Source organism: Salvelinus sp. IW2-2015, linkage group LG11 (assembly GCF_002910315.2).
Source record: "Salvelinus sp. IW2-2015 linkage group LG11, ASM291031v2, whole genome shotgun sequence".
Classification (NCBI taxonomy): domain Eukaryota; kingdom Metazoa; phylum Chordata; class Actinopteri; order Salmoniformes; family Salmonidae; genus Salvelinus; species Salvelinus sp. IW2-2015.
In genome coordinates, this window is record NC_036851.1 from 24,953,450 (window position 1) to 24,974,434 (window position 20,985).

At 42.4% G+C, this 20,985-nt stretch overlaps 1 protein-coding gene across 2 annotated transcripts in view; it reads left to right on the top strand.

The window, feature by feature from the left end:
* The first annotated feature begins 1,351 nt into the window (after nucleotides 1-1,351).
* LOC111970028 (SRY-box transcription factor 13) overlaps nucleotides 1,352-20,985 on the top strand; it is a 70,952-nt gene continuing 51,318 nt past the window's right edge. The window contains exon 1 of one of the 2 annotated variants that reach the window (XM_023996510.2): nucleotides 1,352-1,598. The gene's annotated coding sequence lies outside the window, so the exon portion shown is untranslated. Of the gene's footprint in view, nucleotides 1,599-9,285; nucleotides 9,460-20,985 lie in introns of those variants that run through there. The other variant, XM_070445618.1, reaches the window with a different exon arrangement.

Below are 20,985 nucleotides of genomic sequence, written 5' to 3' on the forward strand. Positions count from 1 at the left end.
GTGATTATTAAAAAAATAATCGAACCGAAACCGAACTGACCTCAAAAAGCACTAATCGCTCAGCACTACTGCATAGCTTCCATCCTTGTAACAGATAAAGCACTATGTGATACAACTATTGAAAACATAGGTTATTTCTAGCTACATACAGACAGTATGTCTTACTGGTAAGATGTCTTAATGTCTTACTGGTAAGTCTAAAGTGCCACTTCAGGCAACCCGGTCTCAGATCATTTAGTATTATTCTGTACGTAAATCTGAGACACATCCATTTAGTATGATATGTTATGTTTGGTATGGTTACATAAGACAGATGGTTAATTAAGGCAACAACAAAAGTAGGGTGGATGGTTAAGCGTATAACGTGAACATCTAGCAACCCTTAGGTTGCGAGTTCGAAACTCATCACGGACAACTTTAGAATTTTTGCTAATTAGAAACTTTTCAACTACTTACTACTTTTGAGCTACTTTGGAACTACTTAGCATGTTAGCTAACCCTTCCCCTAACTGTAACCTTAGCCCGTTTACCTATCCCTTCACCTAACTCTAACCGTAGCCCTTTTAGCTAACCCTTCCCCTAACCCTAATACTAACCTTAACCCTTTAACCTAACTCCTAACCTTAACCCTAACCTTAACTCCTAGCCACCTAGCTAGAATTCGAAACATATTGTAAGTTTTGCGAATTGGTAACATATAAGATGTTTTTAGCAACTTCGTAATGTATTGTACATTTTGAAAATTTGTAACATGTAACACGAATTGTAATTCGTAACATATCATATGAAATTGGTGATGGACATCCACAAATGAATAAATACCATACGAAACGTAACATATAATACTAATTGGTGTGTGCGGATTTACGTAAAGAATAATACGAAATGCATTGAGACCAGGTTGCTTTAGGTGATGGAGTCCTACTTACACTTTGACCCAGTGTAGACCAAGGTCACGAAGAAGGTAAAGGGAATACAATTTAAAGGAACACTTTACTCAACGTTTGGAATACTTACTCCAATAAGGGATGCTGTTTCCATTGAATGTTCAAGTCCTGTGTTGAGCAGTGTTAGGTACTTTTGAACACGAATGTATGGTCTACCCTTGTTGTGTGTGTGTGTCTGTTTGTGCTATATTGGAGGGTAGGGGAAGGTATACCTTATTGATAGTTTGGTTATTGTTTCAATTGAGAATCGAGTGCATAAAAGGCCTTTCTTTCCAGTCTAAAGATCACATTGATTTGATACCCGGGCCCTTTCTCATTATCCCTTCTCTTCCAAGCCCATTGTGGCGACAGATAAAGAAGTCCTTTCCCTTTAAGGGGGAGGTGAGTGGAAGGGAGAGTGAATGTTGGAAACAAAACACCAGAAAGTCATGGGGAGAAAGCGGGGTGAGGTTGTGTGAGTGTTGGGCAGAACTACCGTGAAGTTGATAGCAACGATAGGTCCTTCTGTAACCCTGTCCTCGTCTTTCCTGTAGACGGAAGAGAAGCAGACACAACGCGTCTTCTCGTGCTTTGCATTCGTTGAGCAATCAGCGGTGAGCGCTCGGGAAAAACAGAAACAGACGTTTGGAAAGCCCGCGAGCTTCAGGAGTGGTGAGTGAAAAGAACAGAGCGGGGCACTTTACCAAGGATTCGTGTGATGAGTCCACACACTGTACTAGGCTACTTGTTAACGACAGGACATATAAACTCACTGTCCATACAATTACATACACTTCGGGTACTTTTGGATCTTTTCCCTATGCGTTTCCACCCAAACATCATGCGCGCATCCTGGATCGCGAGTGTTTCGAATACAAGGGAATATTTGCGCTCTATTTCATAAATGTTCGAACATGAGTAGCCCTGCTAATGAAATGACATATGTATCAAGTTACACAGACAGGTCCGTTTCGTCTTGAGTTGTAGTCTGCGTGTGCCATTAGGTGACAGTCTTTTAAATATATTTTTTTAAATAGGCAGAACAGTCACAGCATCGTATCTGCAAGGCGACAGCGCACGCAATAACTAGTGACGATGTCAGTTCTGTTTGCAGATGAGAATTAAACTATCAACTAATTTCCCGAGAATAGCTGCGAATGTTAAAACACATAATATATTATATCTATGTTTTATCGTGAGTCGTGGCCTAGTTATCCTTTAAAGTACTTTCCTGAGGGGTGTTAGGTGTTTGGATGAGTAGATTCGGGAAATATCTTTCTTTTGGTGGTGTTAGATGATTAGTTGTAGTAGGTAAGGAAAGAGAACATTCTTAATAATTCATTGAAGTCTTCCCTTGGTAGAATCTATGTGCAATCTGTTTTTCTAGATCACTATGAACAAAGCCCTGGGGGAAATGACAGAACATGTACATTGAGCTGAAGGTGGCATCCTTAGTGGTGGTCAGTCTTGATGGCTGGAATAGGTTGATTGACAGCACTAGACTGCAGATATGTCTTCATGGACAATGAATGTGCAAGGTATAAGCAAGTCACTCTGTGAGGGTGAGTAGTGGGTCTGGGTAGTGTATGTGTTTTAAATTGCGTTGAGCAAGCAAGGTCTGGGTACTGTGTGTATGTGTGTATGATGGGATTGAGAAGTCTGACGTTCAACAATTTCAGATGATTTAAAGCTTTCATTGCCAACCTATTGTGTGTGTGTGTGTGTGTGTGTTTGGCTTTACAGTGACTGGCTGCACACAAAGCTGCCCGTCTGTGGGGAGTCCTTGACCTTTCTCTCTGTCCATCTCCTTTCTCTATTCCTCATTCACTTTTCTCTTGCTTTCTTATTATCTTTCTTTGCGGTCCTCATTCCCACTCTGTTTTGTCTCATTCACTCTCTTTTCTCTCTTTGTGTGTCTGTCAGTTTTATCGAGTAGACTGCGGACAGTGAAATCTTCTAGAAGTTATCAGAGGTGTCAAAGGGAGAGAGTGTGTGTGTGTGTCATGCAGGGTCTTATTTGCGCTTGCCCAATGGCTAGCCCCATTGGCTGTGTTGAGTTCCAGTTGTCTTTCAGAGAGGGTCTGGTAGAGAAGAGAATACACTGACATAGTGTGTGTGTGCGTGCAGTCACACACACACACTGTTTGGGTGTGGGGATTAACCACAGTAACTGGTAAGCTGTGTGTGCTGCTCTTACAAGGAGAGGACTGACCCCTGACCTCTAACCTCTCACCCTCCCTCCTTCTCTCTGAGCAATGTGCCTCCAGGTGAATGGGTTCACAGAGGACGAGAGGTGACCTGGATGCACTTTCTCTCTCCAAGTCAAATCTAGTCATCTATCAAGTTCTATTGAAATAGTATTTACACTTTCTTGTTAATTAAAGTTTTGTTGAAGACTCAATAGCTGCTGAATACAGTTACTATGTATTAATAACCTGTTGTTAACATGTATCCCGCTGACTCTAGGGTCCCTAGCTAGCTCTCTGAGTGTTGGTCTGTTGCGTGACATAAATGTCTATATATAGTGTATATACTGTATGTGGACACTCCTTCAAATTAGTGGATTCGGCTATTTCAGCAAAACCCGTTTCTGACAGGTATATAAAATCCAGCACACAGCCATGCAATCTCCATAGACAAACATTGGCAGTAGAATGGCCTTACTGAGGAGCTCAGTGACTTTCAACGTGGCACCGTCATAGGACGACACCTTTCCAACAAGTCAGTTCGTCACATTTCTGCTCTGCTAGAGCTACCCCGGTCAACTGTTAGTGCTGTTATTGAGAAGTGGAAACGTCTTGGAGCAACAACGGCTCAGCCACGAAGCGGTAGGCCACACAAGCTCATAGAACTGGACTGCTGACGTGAATAGCGGATAAAAATAATCTGTTCTCGGTTGCAACACTCACTACCGAGTTCCAAACTGCCCCTGGAAGCAACGTCAGCACAATAACTGTTAGTTGGGAACTTCATGAAATTGGTTTCCATGGCCAAGCAGCTGCACGAAAGCCTAAGATGACCATTCTCAATGCCAAGCGTCGGCTGGAGTGGTGGAAAACTTGCCGCCATTGGACTCTGGAGCAGTGGAAACGCGTTCTGTGGAGTGATGAATCACGCTTTACCATCTGGCAGTCCGACGGACAAATCTGGGTTTGGCGAATCCAGGAGAACGCTACCTGCCCCAATGCATATTGCCAAATGTAAAGTTTAGTCGAGGAGGAATAATGGTGTGAGGCTGTTTTTCATGGTTCGGGCTAGGCCCCTTAGTTCCATTGAAGGGAAATCTTAACACTACAGCATACAATGACATTCTAGACGATTCTGTGCTTCCATCTTTGTGGCAACAGTTTGGGGAAGGCCCTTTCCTGTTTCAGCATGACAATGCCCTCGTGCACAAAGCGATGTCCATACAGAAATGGTTTGTCGCAATTGGTGTGGAAGAACTTGACTGGCCTGCACAGAGCCCTGACATAAATCACATTGAACACCTTTAGGATGAATTGGAACGCCAACCGTGAGCCAGGCCTAATCGCCCAACATCAGTGCCCAACCTCACTAATGCTCTTGTGGATGAATGGAAGCACGTCCCTGTAGCAATGTTCCAACATCTAGTGGAAAGCCTTCCCAGAAGAGTGGAGGCTGTTATTACAGCAAAGGGGGACCAACTCCATATTAATGCCCATGATTTTGGAATGAGATGTTCGACGAGCAGGTGTCCACATACTTCTGGTCAGGAAGTGTATATGTTTCTGCTCCACTTCATTCCAATTTGCACATACCAAGAACCCAAGGGCAGTGTTTATGGGTTTTATTTGTGTGTTTGTGTGTGTGTGTGTGTGTGTGTTTGTTGCCTTTGTGTGCAGTTTGTGTGTGTGTTCTTGTACTTGTGTGTGTGTGTGTGCCCCATTTCCTATGGGCCTACACCAGACAGCTCCATAAGGGCAGCAGAGCAGACAAAGGTTTTCCTCTGTCTTCCCCTGACCTCTTCTGTTGCAGTCTGCATTGTTCTCCCTGTCCTACTGAACCAGGGGTCCACAGAGACGCACCACAATGGAGACAGAAGTGTGTGTGATTTTGTGTGTGTATACTCCTCCTGTTTGTGTCTGTGTGTTTCAGACCAATTAAATAAAACAGGAAATAAAGTGATTGGTTGCTTTGATCCTTCGAATGTATTATGCAAATGTTCTTGGATCGTCAAGTCATGAAGCATAACAAGGAATCTATTAGTCACGTGCCGAATACAAAAGGTGTAGACCTCACCATGAAATGCTTACTTACAAGCTCTTAACCAACAATACATTTCAAGAAATAGTACAGAAAATATTTACAAAATTAACTAAAGTTTAAAAAAAAATAACGAGGCTATATACAGGGGTACCAAGTCAGAGGATAGTGCGTATGGCCCAGTACATCACCGGGGCCAAGCTTCCTGACTCCAGTCACCCTAGTCATAGACTGTTCTCTCTGCTACTGCACGGCAAGCGGTACCGGAGCGACAAGTCTAGGTCCAAGAGGCTCCTGAATAGCTTCTAACCCCAAGCCATAAAACTCCTGAACAGCTAATCAAATGCCTACCAAGACTATTTGACACTCTAGACCCAAACTGTTATAGACCTATATCTATCCAGCCCTGCCTTTCTAAAGTCTTTGAAAGCCAAGTTAACAAACAGATCACCGACCATTTTGAATCCCACCGTACCTTCTCCGCTATGCAATCTGGTTTCCGAGCTGGTCATGGGGGCACCTCAGCCATGCTCAAGGTCCTAAATGATATCATAACCGCCATCGATAAAAGACAGTACTATGCAGCCATCTTCATCGACCTGGCCAAGGCTTTCGACTCTGTCAATCACCTCATTCTTATCGGCAGACTCAATAGCCTTGGTTTCTCAAATGATTGCCTCCCCTGGTTCACCAACTACTTCTCAGATAGAGTTCAGTGTGTCAAATCGGAGGGCCTGTTGTCCGGACCTCTGGCAGTCTCTATGGGGGTGCCACAGGGTTCAATTCTTGGGCCGACTCTCTTCTCTGTATCCATATCAATGATGTCGCTCTTGCTGCTGGTGAGTCTCTGATCCACCTCTACGCAGACGACACCATTCTGTATGCATCTGGCCCTTCTTTGGACACTGTGCTAACAAACCTCCAGACGAGCTTCAATGCCATACAACACTCCTTCCGTGGCCTCCAACTGCTCTTAAATGCAAGTAAAACTAAATGCATGCTCTTCAACCGATTGCCGCCCGCCCGCCCGCCTAGCATCACTACTCTGTGCGGTTCTGACTTAGAATATGTGGACAACTACAAATTCCTAGGTGTCTGGTTAGACTGTAAATTCTCTTTCCAGACTCACATTAAGAATCTCCAATCCAAAATTAAATATAGAATCGTCTTCCTATTTCGCAACAAAGCCTCCTTCACTCATGCTGCCAAACATACCCTCGTAAAACTGACTATCCTACCGGTCCTTGACTTCGGCGATGTCATTTACAAAATACCCTCCAACACTCTACTCAGACAACATCCAATTTGCTGTCATAGTGCCATCCGTTTTGTCACCAAAGCCCCATATACTACCCACCACTGCGACCTGTATGCTCTCGTTGGCTGGCCCTCGCTACATATTCGTCGCCAAACCCACTGGCTCCAGGTCATCTATAAGTCTTTGCTAGGTAAAGCCCCACCTTATCTCAGCTCACTTGTCTCCATAGCAACACCCACCCATAGCACGCGCTCCAGCAGTTATATTTCATTGGTCATCCCCAAAGCCAACACCTCCTTTGGCTGCCTTTCCTTCCAGTTCCCTGCTGCCAATGACTGGAACGAATTGCAAAAATCACTGAAGCTGGAGACCTATATCTCCCTCACTAACTTTACGCATCAGCTGTCAGAGCAGCTTACCGATCACTGTACCTGTACACATCCCATCTGTAAATAGCACAACCAACTACCTCATTCCCATATTGCTATTTATTTTATTTGCTCTTTTGCACCCCAGTATCTCTACTTGCACATCTTCTATTCACTCCAGTGTTAATGCTAAATTGTAATTATTTTGCCACTATGGCCTATTTATTGCCTCCCTAATCTTACTACATTTACACACACTGTACATAGTTTTCTATTGTGTTATTGACTGTACGTTTTTTATCCCATGTGTAACTCTGTGTTGTTTTTGTCGCACTGCTTTGCTTTATCTTGGCCAGGTTGCAGTTGTAAATGAGAACTTGTTCTCATCTGGCCGACCTGGTTAAATAAAGGTGAAATAAAAAATTTAATAGGCTGTCTCATTGTTGCCGGTGATCAGACCTACCACTGTTGTGTCAGTGTTGAGGATCAGCGTGGCAGATGTGTTGTTGCCTACCTTTATCACCTGGGATTGTCCAGGTGTGAATGGGCAGTGTGGAGTGCCATTGAGATTGCATGATCTGTTGGGGCTGTATGCAAATGGGGTGGGTCTAGGGTTTCCGGTATGATGGTGTTGATGTGAGCCATGTCCAGCCTTTCAAAGCACTTCATGGTTACCAACGTGAGTGCTATGGGGCGGTAGTTATTTAGGGAGGTTACCTTTGCTTTCTTAGGCACAGGGACTATGGTAGTCTGCTTGAAACATGTAGGTATTACCGACTCGGTCAGGGAGAGGTTGAAAATGTCAGTGAAGACACTTGCCAGTTGGTTCGTGCATGCGCTGAATACCGGTCCTGGTAATCCTTCTGGCCCCGTGGGCTTGTGTGCAAGATCTGTTTAAAGGTCTTGCTCACATCGGCTACAGAGAGGGTGATCACACAGTCATCCAGAACAGCTGGTGCTCTCATGCATGCTTCAGTGTTGCTTGCCTCGAAGTGAGCATAAAAGGCATTTCGCTCGTCTGGTAGGCTCGCATCACTGGGCAGCTTGCCGCTGGGTTTCCCTTTGTAGTCCGCAATAGTTTGCAAGCCCTGCCACATCCGACGAGCGTCAGATCCGGTGTAGTAGGATTCAATCTTAGTCCTGTATTGACGCTTTGCTTGTTAGATGGTTCGTTAGAGGGCATAGCTGGATTTCTTGTTAGTGTCCAGATTAGTGTCCCGCTCCATGAAAGCGGCAGCTCTAGCCTTTAGCTTGGTGCGGATGTTGCCTGTAGTCCATGGCTTCTGGTTAAGGTACGTACGGTCACTGTGGGGACGATGTCGTTGATGCACTTATTGATGAAGCCGGTGACTGAGGTGGTATATTCCTCAATGCCATTGGATGAATCCCAGAACCTATTCTGGTCTGTGCTAGCAAAACAGTCCTGTAGCGTAGCATCCGCGTCATCTGAACACTTCCGTATTAAGCGAGACACTGATACTTCCTGCTTTAGTTTTTGCTTGTAAGCAGGAATCAGGAAGATATAATTGTGGTCAGATTTGTCAAATGGAGGGCGAGGGAGAGCTTTGTATGTTTCTCTGTGTGTGGAGTAAAGGTGGTCTAGAGTTTTTTTGCCCTCTGGTTGCACATGTGACATGCTGGTAGAAATTAGGTAAAACGGATTTAACTTTTTAAAAATAATTTATAATCAAAAACGAAATACAAAAATGAACATTTATATAGTCCTTGGCAAGATAACTGGATGTTTTAAAGCTACTCTTAGACCACCTTTTAAATTATTTAGCGTGCATATCTGTCAGTGATGTTGTGGGAAGGGTGTCGCAGGGTAGATTGATACGCTTGTGTTCTTGTCTATAATGAGGGGAGTGAAAGGCCTGTGGGGAAATGTTACTGCATGTTGTCTCCTGTTGGATAATAAGATTAATGAGCCAGACTGGCCTTTTTCTCTTTGTGTGTGAGAAAGACCGGACAAAAATGATAGAATATTGACAAAGAGAGCAGTAATCATTGACTAAAGTTGACTAAGTGTGTTAGTTCAGGGCAAACCAGGTTAGAGAGGCATGCAATGGAAGAAAATGGCTTTATACTCCATCCCTGTGTTTGTGAGAGAGAAAGTTCACATGGAATGGGCTCTTTCCTTCTTGAGGCATGATATGATTTAAAGAGATCTTGAGGTAATATTTTATAATATACTTTGATTTCATGAGTTACTTGATCTTTGTACATAACTGTGAAATGCACCACATCACTTCAGTAGGAGATGTCCTAACACTGAACATAACACAGGCTGGTGTTGTGTCATGAGGAAACCCAGTTTAGTGTTTTGTTCCACTGATTGGTCGATGCAGACTTCATGCTATGGAGGAGAGTTAGCAGATCATTGACTTTTGATGGACCTCTGACTCCTCCCTCCCACTAACCCCCCCCCCCACACTATCTCACGCACCCACATACACACACACAAACAGAGTCTCCACCTGTTGTTGTCTCGGTGGTACCTTATTGGGGGAAACATAGAGGATGTCTCAGACTCAGCATTGCTCATAGAGCTCAATCAGTAGAGACGCAGTGAGACAGTAGACACAGTTAAGAGATAGTCAGTCAGTAGTAAACTCAGTCCGAGACTAGAGAACACACATCTTACCTGCTGCCTTGCATATCAGCCTCTCTCAAACATTTCAAGGTAAGACTCCTTTCTACCAACCTATTCCACTTAAGTCATTAATATACAGTATTATAAAGAAAAATTACTGAAAAATAAGTTTGATCCATAATGAGAACTGAAGTTACAATCTGTAACAGGGTTTTCAACTTGCAATGCTATGAAGTTCCAACTAAGGCAGTAACATCTTGTTTGTGGCATACTGAACTTTTTTATTTTGTTAGCCTTAAGTTGCAGTAATTCTGTTGAACATTTTGGCTTTGCCTGTGACATTTATTTATTTTGCTGTTTTCCAGTCATCTCATTTATGTGTTGTCTTTCTGTTACATTTTGTGCCAGTCTTATAAATATAGCATAATGTCACATTTATAACAGTCTAAAATACAGTCTAATTTATTTTATACAGCTTTCTGAGCACAGGTGTAGTGTTATTAAATAATGCTTAATGGTAGTAGGAGTAAAATATCTCAATTCTTTACAATTTCTGGGAATAAAATCAACCACACCTGGTGTTGTATTGTGCATTTTTACCTTGGTGTGAACCGTGGGTGTACATTCAACAGTCTATAGTGGTGTTTTAAGTCAGTGGCGTCTTCAGCTATAAGGAGCTATTCACTAACGGTAATAAATCAGTCTGAACAAGAAAGAACGGAAGCTGCTGTGAACGCTGCTTTGACTTTCTCATGCCACAGCTAAACAACGTTTAATCCCTCTCAGAATACACAAGTCTGGGCTGTGTGTGTGTGTGTGTATTCCTGTACCTGCTGCAGGTGTGTGTTAGTGCAGAGAGGGCATGAGGTGGGGCGTTGCGGCAGAAAGCAAGCTGCTACAGGACCAAGGTGTGTTTCACCATGCCGCTATCTAAATACATTTCTCCAGGATGTTTTGTTGGCTAAAATGTGTTTCGCCTATTTCATTGTTCATGTAATGTGAGCGATGTCACGTCAGACAGTGGAATTTTACTTGATTCATTCATCAATGCATGACTGACTCTACTCTCACACGTCTATAAAAAAAAGCCAAATTATAAGGAATGTGCAACATACTATTTTTTTTCAGTGTTGAATTGTTTATGTTTAGACAAACATAAGCAATGCAATTTAGACAGTCTTTGTCAAATTCATCCACATATAGGGACATATTTTATTTTCTATAACAATAAGTTAACGAGTGGCTGGTGTGACTAAGTAACAATATTACAGACTGCTCTCTACAATGCATTTTCCAAGACGCAGATGGGGAGAGGCAGTACATTTCACACAATATAATAGAGATGTCTTCACGTGGTTCTGTGGTTAATGGAATGCCACTGTACTGTATTTGTATGGATGATTGTGATGCTTCTTGGGATGATTGTGATGCTTCTTGGGCCAGGCTCCCTATTAAAATAAATTGCTGTCTTAATGGGACTGGCCTGGTTAAATTAAGCCTAAATATATAAATGAGTAAAAATACATTCAAAATAATTATATTGATAGAATATGCAATATCTTAATATACAGATTCAAAATACACTATTTCACTATCACTTCTTTATGGAGGAGAATTTATGGCTACGTTATTAATAAATGGCCTACTCAAAAAATACTCTCAATTTGCTTCTGATAATTTTGTGTTATTGTTAACCATGAACATTTGTATCCTGTTGTGACGTCTCCGACACAAACAGATGTTTGTTATGGCTGTCAGGTGTGTCAATGTCACATAGTGGTTTGTCACAACCCAGTGGATTTGTTTATCTCTCTGTTTGGAGAATGATTTGTATCTTTTGGAATCAGTGAAAGCTAATAAGAATTTTGTGTGCTTGTCTGTTTTTTGTGATGTTTGTTTATTAACCCTTTACACTCGTACCCATATACGGGTTGAAAATGGCAGATTTGGGCACTGATAAGCACGTAATTTGGAACGCAGTGGCTATACAGTAACATGCTATAAATTATGTCAGAGCTCTGGCTCTGTGCTTCACAGCTTTAAAAACGTTCTGACTGACAGCTGTTCTGAATTTGAGCACCACACCCGACAAAAAGTTGCCCTCATTCCTCCTGCTATTTGGCCAACTTTTGCAAAAATGTTTGTTGTCTGAGTCAGGGAAATGCTATAAATTAGTAGTACTCAATGAATTTTGAAAGATGAGAAGTTGAGGATTTATAATAAATACCGCTTTGATGTCATACAAGCAAGCCAAACACCTGTGAGTCCAAATGTGAACTTCACTTTTCCAGATCATAAAACCATGTTCATATACAGTGTCAACGTTTATGATCACTATGTTTGATGTACAGTTAGTAGATGACATGGCGTTATACCCTGGGTTGTTCTGAACAGAATGAGCCTATGTTTGTCTATGTGAAGAAAATTTGCCACGGAACACGCACCTGAATGCACGCATGACTCAATTCAATGCACACCAAAATTGTTGTCAATAGAACGTTTTTGGATTGTGTAAACAACAGCAGTAATTGTGTGATGCCGGGGATGTAGGGTTGTGATCCAAACAAAACAAATATAAGTGTGCTTGTTCCTCAACTGCACAGCTAGGAGAGCAAAAAAAAAAGCACCTTATAGTTGAATACTCTACTTTGAGTCGTAAAAGTGCATTGCCATTTCTTAGGAACTGTGCAGACTTTGGAGAGGTGTGTGGCCACTTGGAGACACCAGTTAGTCCTCTTACTTAAACCCTTGTCATTTTTCTGTCTTAGGTTGCACCTACCCCACATTTTCCAGGATTATTCTTATGTTAATGAGTGTATCCAGAGTATTTTCAGATTTTGTCATCAGAAAATATGGTGAAAAAGTACAGCAAATGTAAAATGCACATAAAAGCAACAGTGTAGCGTTTAGATTTGAGTTAGCATACCGCCACTCGCAGCCATTCATTGTTTTGCCAGTTGAATATACCTCTACATTAACAGGCAGAAAATGTCACACTGTAGAGGATTTCTTAGAGTGTGGAGTTAGTATGCTTATGCTACCTATTATATACAGCCTATATCTCTACATCTCTATCCATCATAGCTATCTGTCTCACCTCTATTTAAATATGGATTTGGACAGCATGTAAATATACCAGGAAACGCATCTGAAAAAGAATGATGTGCTGTATCATTACTGTTGAACTGTACCTGGGTGCGAGACCATTTTCACCAATTAGAGGAGTATATTATAAATCCAGAAAACTGACTATTTTAGGCTATAAATTATAGAGCCAAAATTTTGAAAAAAAGCAAGGTTTGTTCTGAGAAATCAAGTTCTATTGGGAATTACATTACATATTGGACAAAGAAAAAAAGAACACGTATGTCATGATTGGTTTAAAACAAAGTGTTAATCATTCAGTAATTTGCTAGGTTTCCATAAAAGAGAATGTTGATTTTTAAACCATTTTTATCTGTGCACACCCCTTTAAGAATTGATTGATTTGTTGATTGATTGATTAATTGGGTTCCCTGGCTCAGAATCAATAGCCTATGACGTGTCTTGTTGCTTTTGTAATTCTCTGACTGCAGTGGCTTTGTTTAGTCATTTATGTTCATGTCGGTATCTGTCTGACCTATACATGACGGTACACACAAGCACACATGCATTTGACTGAGATTGGCTTTGGCTCAGCCAAGTTTACCCAGTCCAAGGAGAAGAACCAGTTTTGCAACTCTTTCAAATCAAATTTAATTTGTGACATGCACCAAATACAACAGGTGTAGACCTTACAATGAAATGCTTACTTAAAAGCCCTTAACCAACAATGCAGTTTTAAGAAAATACCCCCCCAAAAAGTAAGAGATAAGAATAGCAAATAATTAAAGAGCAGCAGTAAATAACAATAGCGGGGCTATATACAGGGGGTACCGGTACAGAGTCAATGTGGGGGGGCACCAGTGTCGAGGTAATTGAGGTAATTTGTACATGTAGGTAGAGTTATTAAAGTGACTATGCATAGCTAATAACAGAGAGTAGCAGCAACATAAAAGGGGGGGGAAATGCAAATAGTCTGGGTAGCCATTTGATTAGCTGTTCAGGAGTCTTATGGCTTGGGGGTAGAAGCTGTTTAGAAGCCTCTTGGACCTAGACTTGACGCTCCGGTACCACTTGCTGTGCCGTAACAGAGAGGACAGTCTATGACTAGGGTGGCTGGAGTCTTTGCCAATTTTTAGGGCCTTCGTCTGACACCGCCTGGTATAGAGGTCCTGGATGACAGGAAGCTTGGTAGTCATTTAGGCAGGTTACCTTAGTGTCCTTGGGCACAGGGACTTTGGTGGTCTGCTTGAAACATGTTGGTATTACAGACTCAGACAGGGAGAGGTTGAAAATGTTAGTGAAGACCATTTGGTCAGCGCATGCTTGGAGTACAAGTCCTGGTAATCCGTCTGACCCAGCGGTCTTGTGAATGTTGACCTGTTTAAAGGTCTTACTCACATCGGCTGTGTAGAGCGTGATCACACAGTCGTCTGGAACAGCTGATGCTCTCATGCATGTTTCAGTATTACTTGCCTCGAAGCGAGCATAGAAGTCATTTAGCTCGTCTGGTATGCTCGTGTCACTGGGCAGCTCTCGGCTGTGCTTCTCTTTGAAGTCTGTAATAATTTGCAAGCCCTGCCACATCCGACAAGCGTCTTAGCCGGTGTGGTACGATTCGATCTTAGTCCTGTATTGACGCTTTGCCTGTTTGATCGTTCGTCGGAGGGCATAGCGGGATTTCTTATAAGCTTCCGGATTAGAGTTCCGCTCTTTAAAAGCGGCAGCTCTACCTTTTAGCTCAGTGCGAATGTTGCCTGTAATCCATGGCTTCCGGTTGGGGTATGTACGTACAGTCACTGTGGGGATGATGTCCTCTGCACTTAGTGATGAAGCCAATTACTGATGTGGTGTACTCCTCAATGCCATCAGAGGAATCCTGGAACATATTCCAGTCTGTGCTAGCAAAACAGTCCTGTAGTTTAGCATCTGCTTCATCTGACCACTTTTTTATAGACCGAGTCACTGGTGCTTCCTGCTTTAATTTTTGCTTGTAAGCAGGAATCCGGAGGATAGTCAGATTTGCCAAATAGAGGGCGAGGGAGGGCTTTGTACGTGTCTCTGTGTGTGGAGTAAAGGTGGTCTAGAATTGGTTTTCCTCTGGTTGCACATTTAACATGCTGATAGAAATGAGGTAAGACGGATATAAGTTTCTCTGCATTAAAGTCCCCTGGCCACTAGGAGCACCGCCTCTGGATGAGCGTTTTCCTGTTTGCTTATGGCTTAACTTCTTATGGCTGCAATCCCGGTAACGGTAACGGATATGACAACAGCCAGTGAAAGTGCAGGGCGCCAAATTCAAAACAACAGAAATCTCATAATTAAAATTCCTCAGACATACATGTGTCTTATACCATTTTAAAGGTAATCTTGTTGTTAATCCCACCAAAGTGTCCGATTTCAAATATGCTTTTCAGCGAAAGCACTACAAACGATTATGTTAGGTCACACCAAACCACAATAAGCACAGCCATTTTTCCAGCGAAAGATAGCAGTCACAAAAAGCAGAAATATAGCTAAAATGAATCACTAACCTTTGATGATCTTCATCAGATGAYACTCATAGGACTTCATGTTACACAATACATGCATGTTTTGTTTGATAAAGTTCATATTTATATAAAAAAAATCTGAGTTTACATTGGCGCGTTACATTCACTAGTTCCAAAAACATCAAGTGATTTTGCATAGCCACATCGTTTCAACAGAAATACTCATCATAAATGTAGATGATAATACAAGTTATACACATGGAATTATAGATATACCTCTCCTTAATGCAACCGCTGTGTCAGATTTCAAAAAAACGTTACGGAAAAAGCAAACCATGCAATAATCTGAGACGGAGCTCAGAACAAGAGTCAAATTAGCCGCCATGTTGGAGTCAACAGAAACCAGAAATTACATGATAAATATTCCCTTTGATGATATTCATCACAATGCACTCCCAGGAATCCCAGGTCCACAATAAATGCTTGATTTGTTCGATAATGTCCATTATTTATGTCCAATTAGCTACTTTGGTTAGCGCGTTTGGTAAACAATTCCAAAGTCACAAAGCGCGTTCACTAAAACGTGACGAAATGTCCAAAAGTTCCGTAACAGTCAGTAGAAACATGTCAAACGATGTATTAAATCAATCTTTAGAATGTTGTTAACATACATCTTGAATAATGTTCCAACCGGAGAATTACATTGACTTCAGTTGAGCGATGGAACGGAGCTGCCTCTCACGTGAACGCGCGTGGTCACCTCATGGCAGTGATTACTCATTCCTGTCTCCTTCGGCCTCCCCGTAGAAAGTGAAAACTCATCCATATCTCGCTGTAATTTCAATGGGAGCTTGGTTGAAAAACTACCAGCCTCAGAAAAATTCCAAACCGGAAGTGGAACTTCTCAGGTTTTTGCCTGCCATATGAGTTCTGTTATACTCACAGACATAATTCAAACAGTTTTAGAAACTTCAGAGTGTTTTCTATCCAATACTAATAATAATATGCATATATTAGCAACTATGACTGAGGAGCAGGCCGTTTACTCTGGGCACCTTTCATCCAAGCTACTCAATACTGCCCCTGCAGCCATTAGAAGTTAATACAGCTCATTGAGTGCGGTTTTAGTGCCAGCCTCGGTCTGTGGTGGTATGTAGACAGCTACAAAAAATACAGATGAAAACTCTAGGTAGATAAGCTGTAGACCACACTATCATGAGATACTCTACCTCAGGTGAGCAAAACCTTGAGACTTCCTTAGATATCGTGCACCAGCTATTGTTCACAAATATGCATAGGCCCCCGCCCCGTGTCTTACAAGAGGCTGCTGTTCTGTCCTGCCGAAAGAGTGTATAACCCGCCAGTTGTATGTTGTTAATGTCGTCGTTCAGCCATGACACGGTGAAACATAAGATATTACAGTTTTTAATGTCCTGTTGGTAGGGTACACGTGCTTTCAGTTCGTCCCATTTATTTTCCACTGATTGAACGTTAGCTAGCAGGATGGAAGGCAAGGGCAGATTAGCCACTCGTCGCTTGATCCTCACAAGGCACCCCGATCTCTTTCCGCGAAACTTCCATTTCCTTTTCCAGCGAATCACGGGGTTCTGGGCCTGGTCGGGTGTCTGTATTATATCCCTCCCATCCGACTCATTGAAGAAGAACTCTTCATCCAATCTGAGGTGAGTAATCCCAGTTCTGATGTCCAGAAGCTCTTTTCGGTCATAAGAAACGGTAGCAGCAACATTATGTACAAAACAAGTTACGAACAACGCAAAAAAACTAACAAAATAGCATGGTTGGTTAAGAGCCGATAAAACGGCAGTCCTACCCTCTGGCCCCAATTCCAATTTATGGAAATGACAGCTCGTTCTCTCTCTCTATTTCACAATACTAAACGTGATATGGGTGGATTTGAGACTCTTGAAGATATGATAAACTCTGAAGAGGCTGAGGCACACACATTCAATGTCTTTTCTGTTAGGTTAGATGTGTGTTAGTGTGTAAAGCAGTGCTAATCTTTCAGCCCGCTGTGTTTTAGGGACCACACGCTGTAGACATCTGATTGCCTACATTTTCAAGCGATACCACATGTAGCATCGCTTTCTTTAGAATCACTTGATGTTGTCCTTACTGCGCAAAGAAATCTCCATGACAACGCCTCCGAGCCATGGTCCGTCAGTCTATAAGGCCCTCAGCAAACGGGGACCTATACACGCACACACACACCCACACCCTTTCTCAGCCACATATGCTCTGTGAACACGTGGGTGACCTAAAGTAGTGGTCCTGAATGGGCCTTAGATACAAAGTGTGCCGAGGCTAAAGGAGACAGCTCATTGTGTGGGCCTGCCCCTTTTGTCTGAGTTAGCCTGAAGGGGTCGAGGGGGTGGGTTTTCTGCAAAGAGGGGCCCTTCATACACATCCTTTCTTCCCCTTCTCTTATACTTTCTCTTGATTGGGAGTATGTTTTGTCTTTCTTTTCCTCCTCTCTGATAAATGCCACAGTATCCTTTTCTATCCACCACAATACATTGCCTGTTCCTGAGTCTGAGAGAGATGGAGAGAGAGGATGAAAAGAGGCTGCTTTTTAGCCTGCATTTCTGAAAGCAGAAGAAAGGAGCCGCTGTGCCAGAGCCAGAGTCCCTTTCTCTTATTTTCTTTTCTTTTTTCTCCTTTCTCTCTTTTTGTGAAAGTGTGATTGTGTCATCAGCCTATTTATACGAAAAGAGGACACAGAGAGGACACAGAGAAAGAAGAGAGAGGACACAGAGAAAGAAGAGAAAGGACACAGAGAAAGAAGAGAGAGGACACAGAGAAAGAAGAGAGAGGACACAGAGAAAGAAGAGAGAGAGACACAGAGAGAAGAACAGAGAGGACACAGAGAAAGAAGAAGAGGGACACAGAGAAAGAAGTGAGAGGACACAAGAAAGAGAGAGAGAGAGAGAGACAGGAAAGAAGAGAGAGGACACAGAGAAAGAAGAGAACGAACACAGAAAAGAAGAGAGAGACACAGAGAAAGAAAGAGAGAGGACACAGAGAAAGAAGAGAGAGGACACAGAGAAAGAAGAGAGAGGACACAGAGAAAGAAGAGAGAGGGACACAGAGAAAGAAGAGAGAGACACAGAGGAAAAGAAGAGTGAGAGGACACAGAGAAAGAAGAGTGAGAGGACACAGAGAAAGAAGAGTGAGAGGACACAGAGAAAGAAGAGTGAGAGGAAACATAGAAAGAAGAGTGAGAGGAAACATAGAAAGAAGAGTGAGAGGAAACATAGAAAGAAGAGTGAGAGGAAACAGAGAAAGAAGAGAGAGACCGCAAAAGGAGAGCACCGCGCTCAAACTGTAGGTTTATATAATTAAAACTGCGAATTGTTGGGCGACCCAACCAAATTCACATAAATGTGAGTTTTAGATCATTCATTCTCATTGAAAGCAAGTCTAAGAAGCGGTAGATCTGTTCCATGTGTGTTATTTCTATGCTTCTCGTTCTTAAAGTGCATTCGGAAAGTATTCATACCCCTTGACTTTTTTCCACATTTTGTTACGTTACAGCCTTATACTAAAATGGATTAAGTAGTTTTTCCCCCTCATCAATCTACACACAATACCACATAATGACAAAGCAAAAACAGGTTTATAGAAATTTTTGCACATTTGTTAAAATAAAAAAAACTCTAATATTACTTAACATTTACATAAGTATTCAGATCCTTTACTCAATACTTTGTTGAAGCACCTGTGGCAGCAATTACAACCTCGACTCTTCTTGGGTATGATGCTACAAGCTTGGCACACCTATATTTGGGGAGTTTCTCCCATTCTTCTCTGCAGATCCTCTCAAGCTCTGTCAGGTTGGATGGAGAGCGTTGCTGCACAGCTATTTTCAGGTCTCTCCAGAGATGTTCAATCGGGTTAAAGTCCGGGCTCTGGTTGGGCCATTCGAGACTTGTCCCGAAGCTACTACTGCATTGTCTTGGCTGTGTGCTTAGGGTCGTTGTCCTGTTGGAAGGTGAAACAGGTCCTGAGTGCTCTGGAGCAGGTTTTCATCAAGGAACACTCTGTACTTTGCTCTGTTCCTATTTCCCTCAATCCTGTCTAGTCTCCCAGTCCCTGCTGCTGAAAAACATCCCCACAGCATGATGCTGGCACCACCATGCTTCACCGTAGGGATAGTGGCAGGTTTCCTCCAGACCTGACACTTGGTATTCAGGACAAAGAGTTCAATCTTGGTTTCATCAGGCCAGAGAATCTTGTTTCTCATGGTCTGAGAGTCCTTTAGGTGCCTTTTGGCAAACTCCAAGAGGGCTGTCGTGCCTTTTACTGAGGAATGGCTTCCGTCTGGCCACTCTACCATAAAGGCCTGATTGGTAGAGTGCTGCAGAGATGGTTGTCCTTCTGGAAGGTTCTCCTATCTCCACAGAGGAACTCTGGAGCTCTGTCAGAGTGACCATCGGGTTCTTGGTCACCTCCCTGACTAAGGCCCTTCTCCCTTGATTACTCAGTTTGGCCAGGCGGCCAGCTCTAGGAAGAGTCTTGGTGGTTCCAAACATCTTCCATTTAAGAATGATGGAGGCCACTGTGTTCTTGGGGACCTTCAATGCTGCAGAAATGTGTTGGTACCCTTCCACAGATCTGTGCCCCGACACAATCCTGTCTCGGAGCTTTACGGACAATTCCTTTGACCTCATGGCTTGGTTTTTACTCTGACATGCACTGTCAACTGTGGGACCTTATATAGACAGGTGTGTGCCTTTCCAAATCATGTCCAATCAATCGAATTTACCACAGGTGGACTCCAATCAAGTTGTAGCAACATCTCAAGGATCTACCATTCCAGTGTTTTAATTGCTATATTGTAATTACTTCGCCACCATGGCCTATTTATTGCCTTAACTCCCTTATCTTACCTCATTTGCACTCACTGTATATAGACTTTTTGTTTTCTTTTGTTCTACTGTATTATTGACTATGTTTTGTTTATTCCATGTGTAACTCTGTGTTGTTGTATGTGTCAAATTGCTATGCTTTATCTTGGCCAGGTCGCAGTTGCAAATGAGAACTTGTTCTCAACTAGCCTACCTGGTTAAATAAAGGTGAAATAAACATAAATAAATAAAAAAGGATGATCAATGGAAACAGGATGCACCTGAGCTCAATTTCGAGTTTAATAGGGTCTGAATACTTATGTAAATAAGCAAACATTTCTACAAACCTGTTTTTACTGTCATTATTGGGTGTTGTGTGTAGATTGATGAGAGAAAATTATATTTAATCCATTTTAGAATAAGGCTGTAACGTAACAAAATGTAGAAAAGGGGAAGGGGTCTGAATGCAATGTAAGTTTAGTTTTTGCTTCTTTTACTTTCAGTTTTGTACACCAGCTTTAAACAGCTGAAAATATAATATTTTTGATTATGGAAAATGTATTTCACAGCAGTTAGTGCAATTATTCTCTACTCTATACTTGCTTGTTTTGAGTCACAAACTGAAATTAGGCAAACTATTCAAATTTTAACAACCAGGAAATGGCAGAGTTATTTCTGCATAGTGCATCTTTAACAAAGTGAACATGTGGCATCAGTGTGCCTTGGGGCCGTCCCTGAGCTCCACATGGATTATTATTATTTTTTTCCGGTGTATCCTTGAGTTCCCAACACTGCTCTTTTTGTGATGATATCTGGCCATCAACCACAGAGAACAATACTAATTCAACATCAGCTACCTCTCCTCTGGCGGTATCACACTTTACAACTCCTCACAGCAGGCCTGTGTGTGTGAGATTAACTGAATGAATCTGTTGTCTGTGTGAGTGTATTCTGTGGCCAGTGGGTAGCCCCCTGGGTTCAGCCAGGAGGAAGAGAGGAAGGGTAGGAAAGCTTTTGTATGTGTGGCCCTGAGAGCTCTGTTCCTAATGAGACACATTCAGCAACACAACACAAGAAAACTGCTTCAGACCCTACCCATGCTGAGGCAGAAAGCAAGCGTGTGTATGTGTGGGTACGTACGTGCGTGAGAGAGAGAGGGAGAGAGAAATGTTGTCCCG